The 16857-nt window shown below is 40.3% G+C and overlaps 2 protein-coding genes across 2 annotated transcripts in view; one reads left to right on the top strand and one right to left on the bottom strand.

Annotated features, from left to right (window-relative positions):
- The window catches only part of LOC111148940 (purinergic receptor P2Y14), a 53580-nt gene extending 53390 nt beyond the window's left edge, over nt 1–190 (bottom strand). Inside the window, exon 1 of the mRNA XM_022505777.1 lies at nt 134–190. The gene's annotated coding sequence lies outside the window, so the exon portion shown is untranslated. The remainder of the gene's footprint in view (nt 1–133) is intronic.
- LOC111146123 (mediator complex subunit 12 like) overlaps nt 1–16857 on the top strand; it is a 314971-nt gene that overhangs the window by 174747 nt on the left and 123367 nt on the right. The gene's annotated exons all lie outside the window — the stretch shown is intronic.

Below are 16857 nucleotides of genomic sequence, written 5' to 3'. Positions count from 1 at the left end.
AAAAAGTGACTTACTGGGAGTGGGGGTGATCCAGTGTGCCCGGCACTGTTGCTGCCCAGCTCACAGATCCTTTCTGCTCTCCTACGCCATTCACACATGCTCACATGCTCTCATGGCAAAGCTGTCTCCTTACCTGCCTGTTGCCTTGCGTCTGTGGGTTAAACAGCGTTCATTTCAGAATGTGTCCATGTACGCTCCAGATCAAGACTGCTCGAGTTCCTGCTCGTCTTCTAGAACAGATGAAAATCAGGAACTTGACAGAAACCACAGAATAATTGGTCTGCTGTCACTGCTCAGTTGATCTGTCAGAACTTACTCAAGTCTGGGAAATGGAAACAGAGAGATGTTTGGATCTCTGCGGGCATCAGGCTGGCTTCTGTGCTAGCTACTCCTTTGCCTTCAGTGGTCCAAAAAAGACTCGACTTCCCCCCACCTCCTCCACCACCTTGAAATTTTCTCCTACTTTTTTCAACGTCCCCACATCATTTGGCAAATGAACAGTCAGACGACAATCTAAAGAAGTTTTCTTTGTAAACTTGTAAACTACACGTCAACTTGTGATATAGTGCAAGGTGGAGAATGGACAATGGGCAAGTGAGGCAGGTAAGAAGTGGTTCTGTCTGAAAGCCCCTTCCAGGAGGAAGCAGTCAGCAGCCACCCAGTGGTTTGCACTGTTCACAAACAAGTGGTATTGGGGCTGCCTGGAAATGCAGAATTAACATTTGAGTAAATAAGCATTTCGACATCAGTGACCACGTCTGTTAGATAAGAGGTGCTGCTATTGGCCATTTTTTTCCCACATGAGTTTTTCCATGTTTGAGCATTACTGACAGATCGTGAGTAGTACTTGTGTTAAACGCGTCATTTGTTCACCTTTTGCTTAGTATGTGCTGCTTATTATGTTACTGTTTTGAAAGCAAAAGGCAGGAGCTGCTTCCAGTTTTTAGTCGAAGTTATATCGTCTAGTTTGTCCTGTCCTGAAGAGTGTTCTAGTATCTCTCCTAGGGAGTAAGATCGTGCGTTTAGATTTGGAAGCCTCAGAATTGGGCTACAAAGGCCGCATCAGAAAGTGTGTGACTTAGAACCAGATTAATAAAGAAAGAAAACCATGTGCCCTAGAGCTCTGTAGAAGGCCGCTACGGTTCAGGTGCGTTCACTTGGGTTGTTCCATTGCCACATTATGGGTTCATGGTTTAACTCACAAAATTCGGATTGATTTAAAAACATAACATATACACGAGCAGTTATAATAATTGTTCTCACTTATTTATGTGCTTACGATAAACCGGGTGCTGTTGTAGATATTTCGTGTGTACCTACTATGTGGTAGGTGGTGTTCCAGATCCTGGAAATGGCGCTGTGACCCCGTCAGACCCAAGTCTCTTTCCTCATGAAGCATATTTTCTTATTTCGTGCCCCACTCACAAATAGTCACTATTGATCCTTAATACTCTGAGCAGAGGCCCCAAGGGACCTACGGATGGTTTTAGGTTTCCGGCTTTGGTCTGTGTAAGGAATCGATTCTTCTGTGCTCCCGGGGCCCCATGCGGTCCTTGCTGTTGTCCAGACTGCTGGGACTTTGAACACCTGTGTGCGTGCAGTCTTCAAGGCTTGTTGGTTTTAGCTGCAGTGGGCTGTCGTGGGGAAATACAGGTAGGTTGGGGCACCTGGGTGGCTCAGAGGGTTAAGCCTCTGCCTTCGGCTCAGGTCATGATCTCAGGGTCCTGGGATCAAGCCCCGCATCGGGCTCTCTGCTTAGCGGGGAGCCTGCTTCCCCCTCTCTCTCTGCCTGCCTCTCTGCCTGCTTGTTATCTCTCTCTGTCAAATAAAAAAAAAAAATCTTTAAAAAAAAAAAAAAAAAAAGAAATACAGGTAGGTAAGGACTAGCCTTCAGAGGATGGTTATTACCAGGCACAGTACAGCATCCTTCAGATGTAAACCTGCTGATTTAATGGATGATTCGGCATTCACAATCTCCTAGCTGCAGCTCTCAGGACTTCTGATTTATACCTGGAGGTATAAATGTTCTCATGGTCTCCGAAGCACCCATTAATTGTCCTTGTGCTTTCAGGCTTTTTCAAGCTTTTTGCATTCACCATGGAGTGCTCACGTACCTGATACTGAGTATGACTGGGAGGAAGTTTAAGTTCACTGGAGCTTCTTGTTTTCTTCCTGGTACCAGGTCTTGCTAAGTCCAAGGCCAAAGAGATAGTACAATATAAGTGGTCATGTGATGGCTGGTAGACTAGATAAGTGACATATATCCTGTCTGAGACCCCCAGAGATTAAGGAATTGTAAAGTAGAGAGCTCATGGCCCACCCAGAGGGTCAGCTGCCACTTGGTCAGAGCTTGTCAGGGACCAGTGGATGAGCCAGTGTCATCAGAAACTTCCGTGTTGATTGTGTGCACTTTTCTGAACACCTTATGTGTTTAAAGTCCCTGAGTTCTCACAACTCCGTGAGCTACTGTCCCCCTCACCTCCTCCCTCCGCCCCTCCCTCCCTCTCTCTCTCCCTTCCTTCCTTCAGATTTTGTTTGTTTATTTGTCAGAGAAAGAGAGCACAGGAAGGAGAAGCAACAGGCAGAGGGAGAAGCAGGCTCCCTGCTGAGCAAGGGGCCCAATGTGGGACTCAACCCAGGACTCTGGGATCATGACCTGAGCTGAAGTCAGACACTTAACAACTGAGCCACCCAGACATCCCCCTCACCTTTTTTCTTAATAGAGGAGGAAACTGAGGCACAGAGTTAGTTAGGTCCAGGCTTCTTAGAGCTGGGATTTGGAGGCTGGTTGAGGAGCTCTTGGAGCAGTGCGCCTGCCTGCACTTCCACGTCTCTCCTGATTTTGCATGCCATTTCTAAATCATAGACTTTGCCAGATCAATGTAAGCCTAATGTCTGGTGGGCCCAAACAAAACCTGACTGACTGTGCACTGTATTTGGCTCGTGGGAAGCCAGTCTGGGCCATCTGTCTGTAATTATATGGGCAGGTGACAGGGCAAAGGTGGCAAGCTGGAGATGCAATGAATACTCATTGTCAAGGATTGGATTGGAACCCAGATACACTTGATCAACAAAGGAGCACTTTCTTTGTAGTAGATCCTTCTGCAGCCAATTTACAAAGGAACCTTTTGAGGGATAACTATGCCTTTTCACAGATGAGAAAATATAGCCTCCGAAAACTTAAGTTGTCCAAGCCAGGAGGTGGCAGGACTGGACTTCAGAGCCCGAGTTTAGGATTCCTTCTTCAGTCCTGTGGGTGTTTCCTAGAACCAGATGAACACTGAGCACAGATTCGTTAATCCATGAAGCATCTGAGAGTCGGGTACACTGGGACATTATGTGCTGGGAACCCAGGAAAAGTATATTTTCTCATCAGAAATTGCTGATGATATGCACCAAAATTTTAGTGTGAGATGAGGAGCTTACAGACAGTGATGGCCGGCAGATGAAGTGGTGCATGTGTTAAGGACGGCAGGGGCCAGGGCAAGTCGTAGAGGCAGAAGTGAAGGCTGTACTTGCCTTGGAATTGCTGGAAGATGAACATCTAAGTCTCCAAAAAGAACTTAGTAAATTATCTGTTCATCTTGCATTCTTTTAAAGTTTTTTTTTTTTTAAAGATTTTATTTATTTATTTGAGAGAGAGAGAGAATGAGAGAGAGAACATGAGTGGAGAAAGGTCAGCGGGAGAAGCAGACTCCCTATCGAGCAGGGAGCCCGATGCAGGACTCAGTCCGGGGACTCTAGGATCATGACCTGAGCCAAGGACGGTCGCTCAACCAACTGAGCCACCCAGATGCCCCTCGTCTTGTGTTCTTAACATTGCACGTCTCAAGATAGATTATCTGCCTTCATAGGGTTTTTGGCCATAGGACTTTACTGAGAGAGTGGTTAGGCCAGGTCTTGTGATTCATCTTTCCCTGCTTGGGAGAGACTTTGAAAGGAGACATGTGGAGCTGCTGCCTCTTCCCCCTAGGGCTCTGGATGGTCCTCTCTACCCTCTGCTTCCCTAGGAACTCTGAGCAGTTCTGACTCTTTTGAAGTCCTTGTTTATATATCTGACTGGCCATCAACATCACCTGGGGAGCTTTAAAAATGCAAATTCCAGGACCCTGGAGGGGTCACATTCGGAGAGAAACCGAATGTGAATCCTTGTGTTTTGGGCTCAGAAATCTTTTTTTTTTTTTTTTTTTTTTAATGGGGGTGAGGTAAGGTGTGCTTGGAGGGAGACAGAATCTCAAGCAGACTCCCCACTCATTGGGGAGCCCAACACCAACACACTGGTGTTCCATCCAGTTACCTTGAGATCATGATCTGAGCTGAAACCAACAGTCAGACACTTAACCAACTGAGCCACCCAGGTGCCCCAGGAATCTGTATTTCCAGATGTGTTCACGTAATTCTGAAACGTGGCCATGTGTGAGCCTCCCTGCCTTTCTGTTTTGGAGCCTGCGATTTTATAACATTTGGAGGAACTTTTCTTCTTCTGGGCAGATGCCTTACCTCCCAGCCTGTTTTGTCTGTTCAGCTCATTCCAACTGCCACGATACCTGCTCAGTAGCTGCTCTAGTTTTAGAGAGCCATGCAGACCTGTGGCCTGAGAGCAGAATTTTAATAAGGATCAGAGTACCAGTAGGGCGAATAGTAGTGACAAGAGAATTCAGACACCTAGTGAGTAAGGCTAGAGCAGCCAAAGATTAGGTGAAACCCAAAGAGGAAGGAAGAGGATTGAAAGGGGCTTATGCAACAAAAACAATGATGTTCGACTTCTCTTGAGGCCTTTAGTTTTATATTTTAGATCAATTCTCTCATCAGTTTTTTTCCCCACTGGATGCAAATCTGTTCTTACACTCTCTGCCATTACTCCCTCTTCTTAGCAGCAAAGTCTTAGGAGCGGAGTTTTCCCTTTTTTGTGCCCCTCACTATGTCACTCACATTTTGAAAAATTGGCCTTAGCTGTCCTAGTGTGTGGAGGGAGCTTATTTGTGGATGACTCAGATATATTTCAATGCAGGATTGCAAATTGTCCCTGCCACCATTTTGTATTTCTTTGAGGTGTATGCTGGGCATTTTGTGGATATGTTTAAATATGAAGATTATCCTTTTTTTTTTTTCAATGTGAAGATTATCTTGTACACATTTTTCTCTTGCAGTTGGAAATAAATGTCTTATTAATGTTTGCAAAAGCATTTTATCTTGACTATTGATCAGATCTTCACGTATTTTAACATTAAATGTTTTGTTATGTTTAGCAACACACATAATAAACTTTACTCAACATTGGATACCAGACTCAATATAAAATTAAAGTAAAATAACCATATTAATAATAATAAATAATAAATAGGTAGAGGTCATGTTCCCTGCTTCCAGCACGTACTATCAAGAAGAGAAATGAAGGATGCTTGGGTGGCTCCTTCAGCTGAGCATCCACCTTTTGGTTTCAGCTGAGGTCATGATCTCAGGATCATGGGCTCAAGCCCCAAGACGGGGGCTCGGCATGACAGAACTCAGCATGGAGTCTGCTTGAGATTCTCTCTCTTTCTCTGCCCCTTCCCCCACCGCTTGTGTGTGTGTATGTGTGTCCACTTACTGTCTCTTTAATAAAACAAGAAAAGATAAAATTGTGTTTTCTTCTGTGCTATTTTGATTTATGCTACATAATTCTATGTTTCTGCAACCCTTTCCCATTTCCTTTTGTGGAACCCTAAGATTAAAGTGCTGTAGGACTTCATCCTGATTGATCTTTTTCTCAGAACCTTCAAATACCCAGAAGTCGAGGGCCACCCCCACCCACTCCACATGCTCACAGATGCACATACATTTCCTTTCTTCAGCACCGCTTCCAGGCTGGAATCTGACCCGTCACTGCTGAGAGACTGGTTATATATAAACATCCCTTGTGTATTTGAACTACAAATAGAGTGGGCTTAACATACGTAATCCTCAGATATGTCTGTTATTGTTTCCAGTCGGTTTCCATCCAGCCTGTCGTCAACTGCCCTTAAAAGCTGACTTTCTTACTTCTTGGTTCTATAATTGTCCTATTTTGTTCCTTACCCCCCAATTTTTTTTTTTAAAGATTCTATTTATTTATTTGTTTATTTTTTAAAAATTTTTATTTCTTTTCAGCGTAACAGTATTCATTGTTTTTGCACCACACCCAGTGCTCCATGCAATCCATGCCCTCCCTAATACCCACCACCTGGTTCCCCCAACTTCCCACCCCCCGCCCCTTCAAAACCCTCAGATTGTTTTTCAGAGTCCGTAGTCTCTCATGGTTGCCTCCATCAGAAAGGATGAATACCCAACTTTTATAGCAACATGGATGGGACTGGAAGAGATTATGCTGAATGAAATAAGTCAAGCAAAGAGAGTCAATTATCATACGGTTTCACTTATTTGTAGAGCATAACAAATAACATGGAGGACAGGGGGAGATGGAGAGGAGAAGGGAGTTGAGGGAAATTGGAAGGGGAGATGAACCATGAGAGACTATGGACTCTGAAAAACCCCAAAATCTTTTAAGCAAGTATGAAAACGACTTCATTGCTATTGCTTTATCCCAGATTTTCCTCATTTGCATCACTGGATGGTAAGACAAACTAGTGTACTTTGCTTTTTCTTGACTTGCTATCTTGGGGACTAATTCCTGGTAGCCTGGTATAGAAATTCCTTATTCTTTTTTCATGGCTCTGTAGTAGTCCATAATTTATTTAATCATTCCCTCTGGATGGGCCTTTAGATCATAAGGAACATTTTCAGTGAGTTCATTTTAACCATAGCAGCTATTTACTGGGTTATATCACTAAAAAAAAAAAAAAAAAAGTTAAAAGTTTTTGCTGGCAAGTGATTCATGATTGTGTGTGGGTTTGGGGGGTGTGTGAGTCCATGCAGGTGTCTACTGGACATCGAGGAATATATGGAGATGAGAATGACAGAAGATTTTTAGTACAAGGCTCAGTATGAATGAATTTACAGAGATGTTTATAGGAAGTGAGTTTGGAAGTGGCTCTCTAAAAGAATCTGTGAAGGAGATGGTGTTTGGTTCTTACTATATGGCTCTTTTATTTACAGAATGGGTGAAATTCAATCTGGGATTAAAAAAAAAAAAAACAAAACTCAAAACACAAAACAGTGCAAGGGAGGATACTGTGGATGGAAAGTCAGCCAGGGTGGGGTTAAGCATAATGTGGAGGATCCTAACTGTCCTGCTGAAGAGTTCCTAATTGAGGATGCCGTGAATCTTTTGTGTTTTGTAGTAAAATAATTGATGATGTGTTTTAAAAAGTACAATCTGTCAGGAAACCTGAGTACAGACATGCCTTTTTGGGTTTCTCTATGTGAAGTACTAGATCCTGCCAAGGTCCATGCATCGACTGAGAGTAGTGCAGTGATAGGAATTATGCCATTAAAACATACTTAGCGTTATTTTAAAACAATGGTTTTATTTTTTTTTAACCTCTCAAAATGAGTGACAGGTACAGGAATTTTTGGCACTTGTGTATTTATCTTTGTGAATTATAACGAAGACAAATTTTTGGTATAATATGTCCACCTTCTGGTAGGATGACAGAAGTGACAGTTTATAAGGTGTATTGATATACACAATATTTACATATTTTGTAGACACTGTACAAAACCACACTTTGGGGTAGGCACTTATGTCGAGTCATGCGTTGAATACCTTATCCCAATTAGTTGAAGTGCTCAAACAGATTTTCTGTGTTGCTAGTATTAGACTGTGTTTAACCTTAAGAATCAAAAGGAATGAATTTCAGTTGATGTTATTAGCAAAGAATTAAAATTGAGAACTTTAACTGTTACAAAAACAAAAACTTCAGTGTGTATATTTCCTCTTCTCTGTATAGTTTCTTGGAAAGGTAATGGGGAAGTAGAAGAGGGCATTTTCTTTTAGATCTTTGCATTTCTGCAGAGCACCGTTTCTCATAATTATCATACTATTTCTGTCTGCTCTTGAGACTTGCCCCAACTGTCACTGTCTCCAGAAATGTTCCTGATGCTTTGGTGGTGTTAGTATTCATCCCATGTGGTCTGTGTTTTTATAGCCCGTCAGGCTAGAATGGGCAGTGGTGGCTGTCTTTGTTGGTTGGTTTTTGTATTTCTAGTCCCCACTACTGTATTAGGCACTCACAAGTGTGTGTTGAGTGAATTTATGTTACTAAAACATGGGGAGGCAGAGAATATCCCTATAGGAGGCTCTGATCCTGTAGATAAAAATAAGTGAGATGATATAATTAATCTATAAACAAGGGCTGTGAATATTTTTAAATGATACTATCCCAGAAGCATTGTGTCATCACTTGTATCTGTACATTTTTGAGCTCCTTTTTTTTTTTATAGGTTTCTGAACCCCTGATCTGCTTATTTATTCATCCCAGGGCAGATAATTGAGAGGATTTATAAGACTGTGTATTTGATTTAGGGTTCTAACTGCTCAGCTCTTTAGGAAATTGTTAGAACAAGTTAGGAAAATGAGCCTTGAGAAATCACTGAGAGTGGAATCACAGAGCAGGAATGAGGTTTGCGAATGTAGAGAATTACTTCACTTCTACAAGATAAACTTTCCCAGAGTTCTAGTAAACTGATGCCACTTGTTTAGGCTGAGGTGGGTGTGGGAGGTGCTCGTCCTAGCCAGTTTAGGGGAAGGTTTTGTGGGCAATCTTCAGAGAATTTGGCTGAGGTTAACTGAAGTCAGAGGAAGTATTCTGGGTGATCACATATGCAGTTTCTTTTTTCCATTTTTCATCCAGAGCAGGCCGCACCAGAAATTATGTGGCATCAGTCTTCTCTGTCCAGCATGCTGATGTTAGCTGAGCACACTTGTTTGTACCTTGGGGTTGGGTGAGGGCTGTGTGGTTATCCCTGGTGATTTAATTTCCCTGGCAGCCAGACTGAGAAATTCTTTGCGGTTTTAGACAATTAATGCTGTAGAGAGTTGGATATCTCCTTAGTTAATAATTTGAGCACAGCGGTGATTCTTAGGCTGTTTTGTATGAAGCAGTTGGCATAATCAGGAGAAAGAATCAGTGAGGGCAAATTTCTGTTTCATTCTTGCTGCTGCCTTATCGTCCTCAAGGATCATGAGGCTGGTTGAATGAGGACATGTGGTTACGCTGGTTTGACTTAATCGTGACTGGAAGGCTAACTGGGAACGTATTTTCTGTTTGAACAGGGTGGGGCTGGAGTGTCCCAGACTTCCTGCAGGTGGAGTTTATCTAGTCCTGCTGTGGAAGATAGCCCACATCTGGGCCCTCTTATGGCTCTGCCTCCTGCCCCGCCTGTTTGTTTATTGTCTCCATGGAGGCCTGTGCCTCAGAAGGGTGAAGGCCGCTTCCATCTCTAAAATCTGTGAAAGCCTACCAATCATAAATTTTGTTCTTAGTAGCTGATAGTGCTGGGAAAGCTCCATGGTGGTTTTGCTGTGGAGGATAGAGAGAATTTAGACTGGAATTAGATAATGTGTTCCTTCAGGAAGCAAAATGGGCTGGGTTCTTTCTTGTGGTATTACACAAAACTGTTAGCAAAGAGTACTGACCTAGAAACCAGCACCCACACTCCCAGGAAGTATCCATTAGAGGTTTTTTGTTGAATAGTTGCGAATTCAGCATCCAGGGGTTCAGTTTGTGTTAGTAAACTGGGTGGAAGGAGCTTGACAGTGGGACTACTCATAGATGAGATGGCTGGATTCCCTGAGTTCTTTCTCCTTGTCCTCAGCTGCTTGTTCAACTACTAGCACAATCCTGATACAGACACGAGTTTTCCTCTAAGTCATGAGCGTGGGGGCCATATATCCTGGTTTGCCCACACTGCTGTGCCGCATCAGTGACACTTTCACCCTCAAAAGTTTCCCGGTCTTGACATGAGTGATATGCTCATCTTAATTCTAAGAGAATGAAATGATCAGATATGCATAGTTGGTGGCTTCCCTTAATGTTCTCTTAATAGTGGGTATTATCGTTCATGCTTATTAGAGAAATTATTGAGTCTTTGGTTGAGAGAACTTCTCAATGTAAAGCGCAGCCTTATTTGCAGTGTTGATGTTTATTTCTGTTAATTGCATTTGGTAGCATAATAATTACAAGGCTTTCAGTAGTATCAGTAATAGCTTGAAGTATTTCATTTCATTATCAAGCCATAGTTAAATCCTGAGCTTCTGGAGTCACACTGGGAGAGTCTAGACCCCAGAAAGAGCCTTGGTGAACTCTATGACCTTGGGAACATTACTGACCCTCTTTCTTTCTAACAAGGGGGTAGTGCAGGTGCGTCCTCAGGGATTTGTCTAGAGGACGAAATGGGTGGATTCAGGTCAGCTACTAAGAACAGTGCCTAGTGCTTTGGGAGTACCCAATAGATGTTTGCTATTTTTATTTCATTAATAACTAATCAGTGTTAAAAGTACTAGAAAATGGTATGCAAGAGGCTGGGAAGGAGCAGGAAACTCAAAGCCTCTAGGAGTAGGGCCATTAGTTTAAAGTCCTGCAGTTTGTTTATTTTCTTCCCTCAGCGTGGCACACAGTTGGGATCCAGGTCCTGATTCCCAAATCCTTGCTTGTCTCTGAGACCACAGGGCCTCCCTCTGGGTCTGAGCTAAGCTGAGCGCAGGGCCAGGTGGGACAGAGGCCTGGACCGTCCATATCTGAGGGTAGATGGGCAGAATCGGGTGTAGGGAAGGAGGGGTGCATGAGATGACTCACATTTTTACAGTTCAGGTGCTGGGTGCATGATGGTAACTGTTAACCGGTTCAAGGGGTAAGGAGCCTTCTTGAGGTGGGGAGAGAAAGGGATGCAGTCTAGTTAGCAGCATGGATTCCTTGGCTTCCTAATCAGCTGCCATCCCTTCACTTCCCAGCCATATATTTCTTTAGGTGGTATGCCTCAGTTTTGTCACCTGTAAAATGGAGATAATATTTACTTCTTGTTGTGGGGACTAGACATTTTATGTCAGGTGCTTGGAACAGTGACTGGGGAAACACTCCATAAGCTTTGATCATCATTATTATTTTATCTATTTTTAAATTTTTTATTAACATATAATGTATTATTTGCCCCAGGGTTACAGGTCTGTGAATCATCAGGCCTTATTTTATCAATTTTTTTTTTAAAGAGAGGAGGAGGGGAGGGAGAGGCAGAAGGAAGGGGAGAAAGAGAATCTTATAATCAGACTCCGCACCCAGAGTGGAGTCCCAACGTGGGGCTTGATCTCACAACCCTGAGATCATGACCTGAGCTGAAATCAAGAGTCAGATATGTAACTCACTGAGCCACCCAGATGCCTTGTCTTGCTCTATTTTTAACCCGTTGTTTTTGGGCTCTCAGTGGTAATTATAGCTGTCTTTCATAGTATTTGCAGAGAACACATTCAACGTCAAAGCAGGCCCTTCATGAAGCTTGCATGCAGACTTCATAAGAATCAATCTTTTTACTGTTTTTTGATGATGAAGAAATAAGAATAAAAAAGATTGCCTTATTATTTATTGATTTATGACTAATACTATATCCCTTCCAAATTTACTTAGGCCTTACTGGTATCTAGAGGCCTGGGTTTTTTATAATGATGAAACCTTAGACATATTCTTGTTTCTGTCCACTGATGCTTCATGGGTAGATGGATCCATCGCATTTCAGGGATGATGGATCAGGGTTCTCAGTGTAGACAGTACTACACAGGGGGCTACTTTGTCAAATTTGGAGTTGTTTTTGTCTCAGTATTTGGTGGAAGGGCCATAGATGCTTGGTATCTTACAAAGTATAAAGCAGTCTTTTGTACAGCAAGGAATTGCTCCATGCTTCTTGTGGGAATAGCCCATTAAACTTTCCCATGAGTGAGGAACCTCATAAAACCTTATAAAAGATCTGAGCCCATAATTTATGTGTTTTTCATATAAAGTATCTTTGCTTTAATATATACTGCCCACTTACCCAGGAATGTAAATACTCTATTTTTTTGGAATCTGCTCAAAAATTATATATCATTTTAGAAGCCACATCAGTGGTAATAATGTAGGTGGCATTTGGTTGCAAGTAACATTTATAGCTATTGAATTCACATAATTATATAGACAGATGCAAGCAAGCATCTGTGTTGAATGAATTAATATTTGATATTAAATTACACATGATTTTATTATTTTTTTTTCTATTTTTCCTTAGGGTTATGATTATCGTCACAGGTACATATACACACGAGCAGGCAGTCCTTGGTTTGATAGTTCTGACATACACTTATTTGAATTACCATGACTTAGTTAAGTAATACCAGTTTCCCAGCCACATTTTTCAAATTTCAATTACAGCAGTATATTAACTGTGAGTGCTTTCATGAGGTACAAACTTGGCTGCTAGCTCTGCAATCTGCCGTTTCTCCTATAAGTAGTACACATGCATTCACAGTCAGTGGCCAGTCATATCACTTCTTTCAAAGCCTGTCAGTGACTGGTAATTGCATGTGTCTTACTTGGTTCATGACCAGGCAGCAAAGTGTGCTATTGTGTTGCCTCCTTGTTTGTTTGAGATAAACCTCATGACATTCTACAAAATTGGGTAATTACCAGTGAGAATTGACCAACACAGATGAAAGAGCAGCAAAGAAATGAAAAGTGATAATGCTGAACATGAAATTCAAATCAAATGTGAATTGTTCTAGATGCAATCGCTGACTAGGAATTTGGAGCCTCTCGGATGCAGCTAGAGCAACTTAGTGCAGGTGATCTTACTGACATCAAAGAAAAAGTGTTTGTGATATAAATGAAGAGATGTCCTAGAGCAAGTGAGGCTGGCAAGAAACTTCACAGAAAGGAACTAACTCTCCGAAATACGGCTTTCCCCCACCAGAGTGTTCCTTTTAGACGCTGAAATGATGTAAAGTGAAGAAGCAGTTACTATTAATTTATGTGGAAAAATTCTTGAGCGTTACCAGACTCAAAAAATGGTATCTCTTGAGGCTTTTTTTATACTTCAGGATATATTTTGCTGAGGGGTGCACAAAATTATTTGAGATAAAGCACAGATGCTCACAGACATCGTTCAGAACCAGCATGGCTTGATGCTGAGACACTGAGTGTAGTTCCTGGGGGAAAGAGCTTGGTGGGACCATTCTCACTGCTCGGGGTTTGCTGCCTCTGTAATGGCTTGAAGCAAAATGAACTCTGAATGCTCTTTTTGCTATATACCTTTTTTATTGTAAAAGTGGAAATCCTCTTTGGATTTCCCTTGGTAATAAGCAAGAATAGATACTAATGGATGTCTTTCATAAAAGTGAAGTGCTATAATGGAAACTTTCAAAAAAGCAGGAATACCTATAATTCATAATTTTAAAAGCTCAAAGGATAAAATGTTGCAAGCTATTCACACTTAGAAACACACTTAGAAAAGCTATTCACACAGTTCTACAAGGCATAGGAAAAGATGATTACTCTGTATTGTAAATCACATAGTGAGAGTGCAAGTACTACCCTTAAAGTTTTTTTTTTTAACAAAGAAATAAAACACTTGAATTCTCAATATTTCCAGTGTTTTAAATTTACTAGTATTATCATTTCCTATATATTTAAAACCAACAATAAGAACATTTTTAATGTTTTGACACATTTTAAAAAATATTATGAATCAATCATAATTTTTTTCTGTTGATTGTTAAAATTGCTTTGGACAGTTTCAGTTTTGCAGTTATTTTTATGGTCCCACACTACCATGCAGTGTGAGGTCTGTGTGTGCGTGTGTGTGTTTGCAATTGTATGTGTACATAGATCATATTATCTATGGCTTCTATATCTGGGTACTAAAAATATGTTGAGTCGTATTTGCAAAAGGAATACATTAGGTTTGATGAGGTTTAGAAGTCCTGATCTAGATATTTCAAATTTATGTAATGTAAATGTTCAGCCTGATACACATTTTCTTATATTTATTCATTCTTCCATTGTGTTTAATGGTGGTATTTCTTTGGATGCATAAAACAACATGTAAAAATGTGAAGACACACACAATATGGTTTAGGCTTTTCGAAAAACCCTTAGAGCTATGGTTGGTAATTGACAGGTGCTTTCAATGTTATTGAAGATATTTTGGTTTAGGCTAGTGATAACAATCTTAAGCAGTGAATGTGATCTTGAAATAATACCATCACAGCTTAAGGGGCTGAGTCATATTATGCCAAATCTGTTAGCTCTAGTTACACATGTAGTGTGTTTGTCTGCATATGTGTAGAGATAAGTCCAGAGTGTTGTTGGAAATTCTTGTTTATAATATCTAAACCAAGACATAGAATTGGAAGTTCTGGGAAATCTGGTGACTATTTTGGATCTTTGCTCACAAGTTAGGCTGATTTGATCAGACATGGGGCTTGTTTCTGAGAGAGGCTGCAGATATTGGCCAGACTGTAACCACTGGGTATTCTACAACATTATTCAAAGAGAAGTTGGCCACTTTACTTGTATTAAGAATGTTTGCCTGTGAAACTGTTTGAAATAAAGGAATTTCCAATTTAAGCCCATATGTGGAGTTTTCAAATGAGAACAAAAAAAAAAGTATGTGCTTTAACAGCTGTGTTATACCAATTTTGTCATTTTATATGATTCTTATCTCATCATGGTTTATAAGAGAAACTTAACATTTGGAACACAAGTTGGCATTTGAATACCCAGAGTTTCTTAATAAATTAAAAGTTTTAACACTGACTTGTTTCTTTTCCTCTTGAACTTTAATACAATTTTTTGTACTTTTGAAACTACAGGTAAATTATGCTTAATTGAAAATTTTGCTGCATGTCAGTTAGGAAAGAATAGATAATATTTGTAATGTTTTCCCATAAAATCTCATGTATTTTGGCCTGTTTAGCTTTTGTCCTTTTTACAACTGTAAGATAAATTCTTGTAGGTCTTAATTACTCTTTTCAGACATTTCCATTGTACATTTTTCTAGGCACCTCCAGGACTGTCTTTGTTTTTGTTTTTGTTTTTTTTCCCGTGTGTGTGTATAGCACTGAAGATGACTAGGGAAGGGCTAAGCCGTGTACATGCTGTATACAGGACATGGATTTTCTTCAGCTGTTTCATGAACTTTGCCACTAGATGGTGATAGAGGGTTAGGGGGTATGTTAAGTAATTCTGCATCTACCAAATGCTTGTATTACGCTGAAATTTGAAATTTGAAAATGTTTATCCTAACAAATATTTGCTTTTAGAATTGACTTCATATATTGAAATATCATTTTTCTTTTCATCATGATAAAGTGTACTCTTTAATTCCCCTTCCCTATTTTCTTCTCAATCTGCACCTTCCCCACTCCCTGCCCCCACCTTCCCTCTGGTAGCCCTCTGATCTCTAGAGTTAAGTCTGTTTTTTGGTTTATCTCTCTGTCTCTCTCTCTGTTTTATTCCCCCCCCCCCTTTTTCATTTGTTTTGTTTAAGTTCCATATATGAGTGAGATCATATGGTGTTTGTCTTTCTCTGACTTATTTCACTTGGCATTAAACTATTTCTATCCATGTTTTTGCAAATGGCAAGATTTCATTCTTTTTAGTGCCTGATTAATATTTCATCATATATATATACCACATCTTCTTTATCCATCTGTTAATGGACACTTGGACTGCTCCCATAATTTGGCTATGGTAAACAATGCCAAAAAACATAGGGGTGCATGTATCCCTTTGAATTAGTCTTTTGCATTCTTCGGGTAAATACTCAGTAGTGCAATTCCTAGATCATAGGGTGGTTCTATTTTTAATTTTTTAAGGAACCTGTATACTGTTTCCCACAGTGTCTGCACCAGTTTGTATTCCCACCAACAGTGCAAGAGGGTTCCTTTTTCTCCACATCCTCACCAACACTTGTTGTTTCTTTCGTTTTTGATTTTTTGCCATTCTGACATGTGTGAGGTGATTTCATGTAGTTTTGACTTGCATTTCCCTGATGATGAGTGATGTTGAGCATCTCTTCAATTGAAATATTATTTTATTTATTTATTTTTAAAGATTTATTAATTTGACAGAGAGAGACACAGTGAGAGAGGAAACACAAGCAAAGGGAGTGGGAGAGGGAGAATCAGGCTTCCCAGTGAGCAGGGAATCTGACATGGGGCTTGATCCCAGGATCCTGGGATCATGGCTTGAGCCGAAGGGAGACACTTAAAGAGTGAGCCACCTGCGTGTCCTGAAACATTATTTTAAATATCTTCTTGCCCACACATTTTTTTTTTTTTAAACATAGTATGTCCCTAGTAAGTATTTATTAATTTGTTAGCTGTTGTCTTAATGGTGGTTAGTCTGGGGGAAAAACAGGTTTTATAAAATTTAAGTGATCCCAAACCTTACTTTGTCTTTGTTTTCTTATTTTCTTACTATAATATATCACATTTCCTTATTTTTTTCCTGGTAGATCACATTTCTTCATGGTGAACATAAATTTCTTTCTGTTTAGGCTATGTTCTTTTTAGCACATGTGTGTGTGCACAGACACAAACACAATTTTGTGTTAGCTATTTAATATAAATTTATGGATTTTCATAGTGACTGTTCCTTTGATGATTTAGTTGAAAAACAAAATCCTGGTATACTGTATGGAAATGAGAATAGAGTGGTGTAAATGGTATAATGAATATAAAAGAGTAGTAATACACACACCAAAAGATTTTCTACAAGATCAGTTTCTTTGAATTTAAGTTTTAGTAAAACAGAAAAACTTGTTTTCAAAAATCTTTTGAATGTTTCTCATCTGCTTAAAAGGAAGAATAACCTTGTTATTTATAGCTGTATGATAGGATCCTGAAATACTGAATATAATCCAGAGTTTATGTAAGAAATTTTAGATTTCAAATTTCCAGATTGTCAATATATT

This window comes from Enhydra lutris, unplaced genomic scaffold (assembly GCF_002288905.1).
Source record: "Enhydra lutris kenyoni isolate GAN:26980312 unplaced genomic scaffold, ASM228890v2 scaffoldscaffold2, whole genome shotgun sequence".
Classification (NCBI taxonomy): Eukaryota; Metazoa; Chordata; class Mammalia; order Carnivora; family Mustelidae; genus Enhydra; species Enhydra lutris.
Note: the sequence above shows the minus strand (reverse complement) of the source record. Positions and strands in the feature narration are given on the sequence as shown.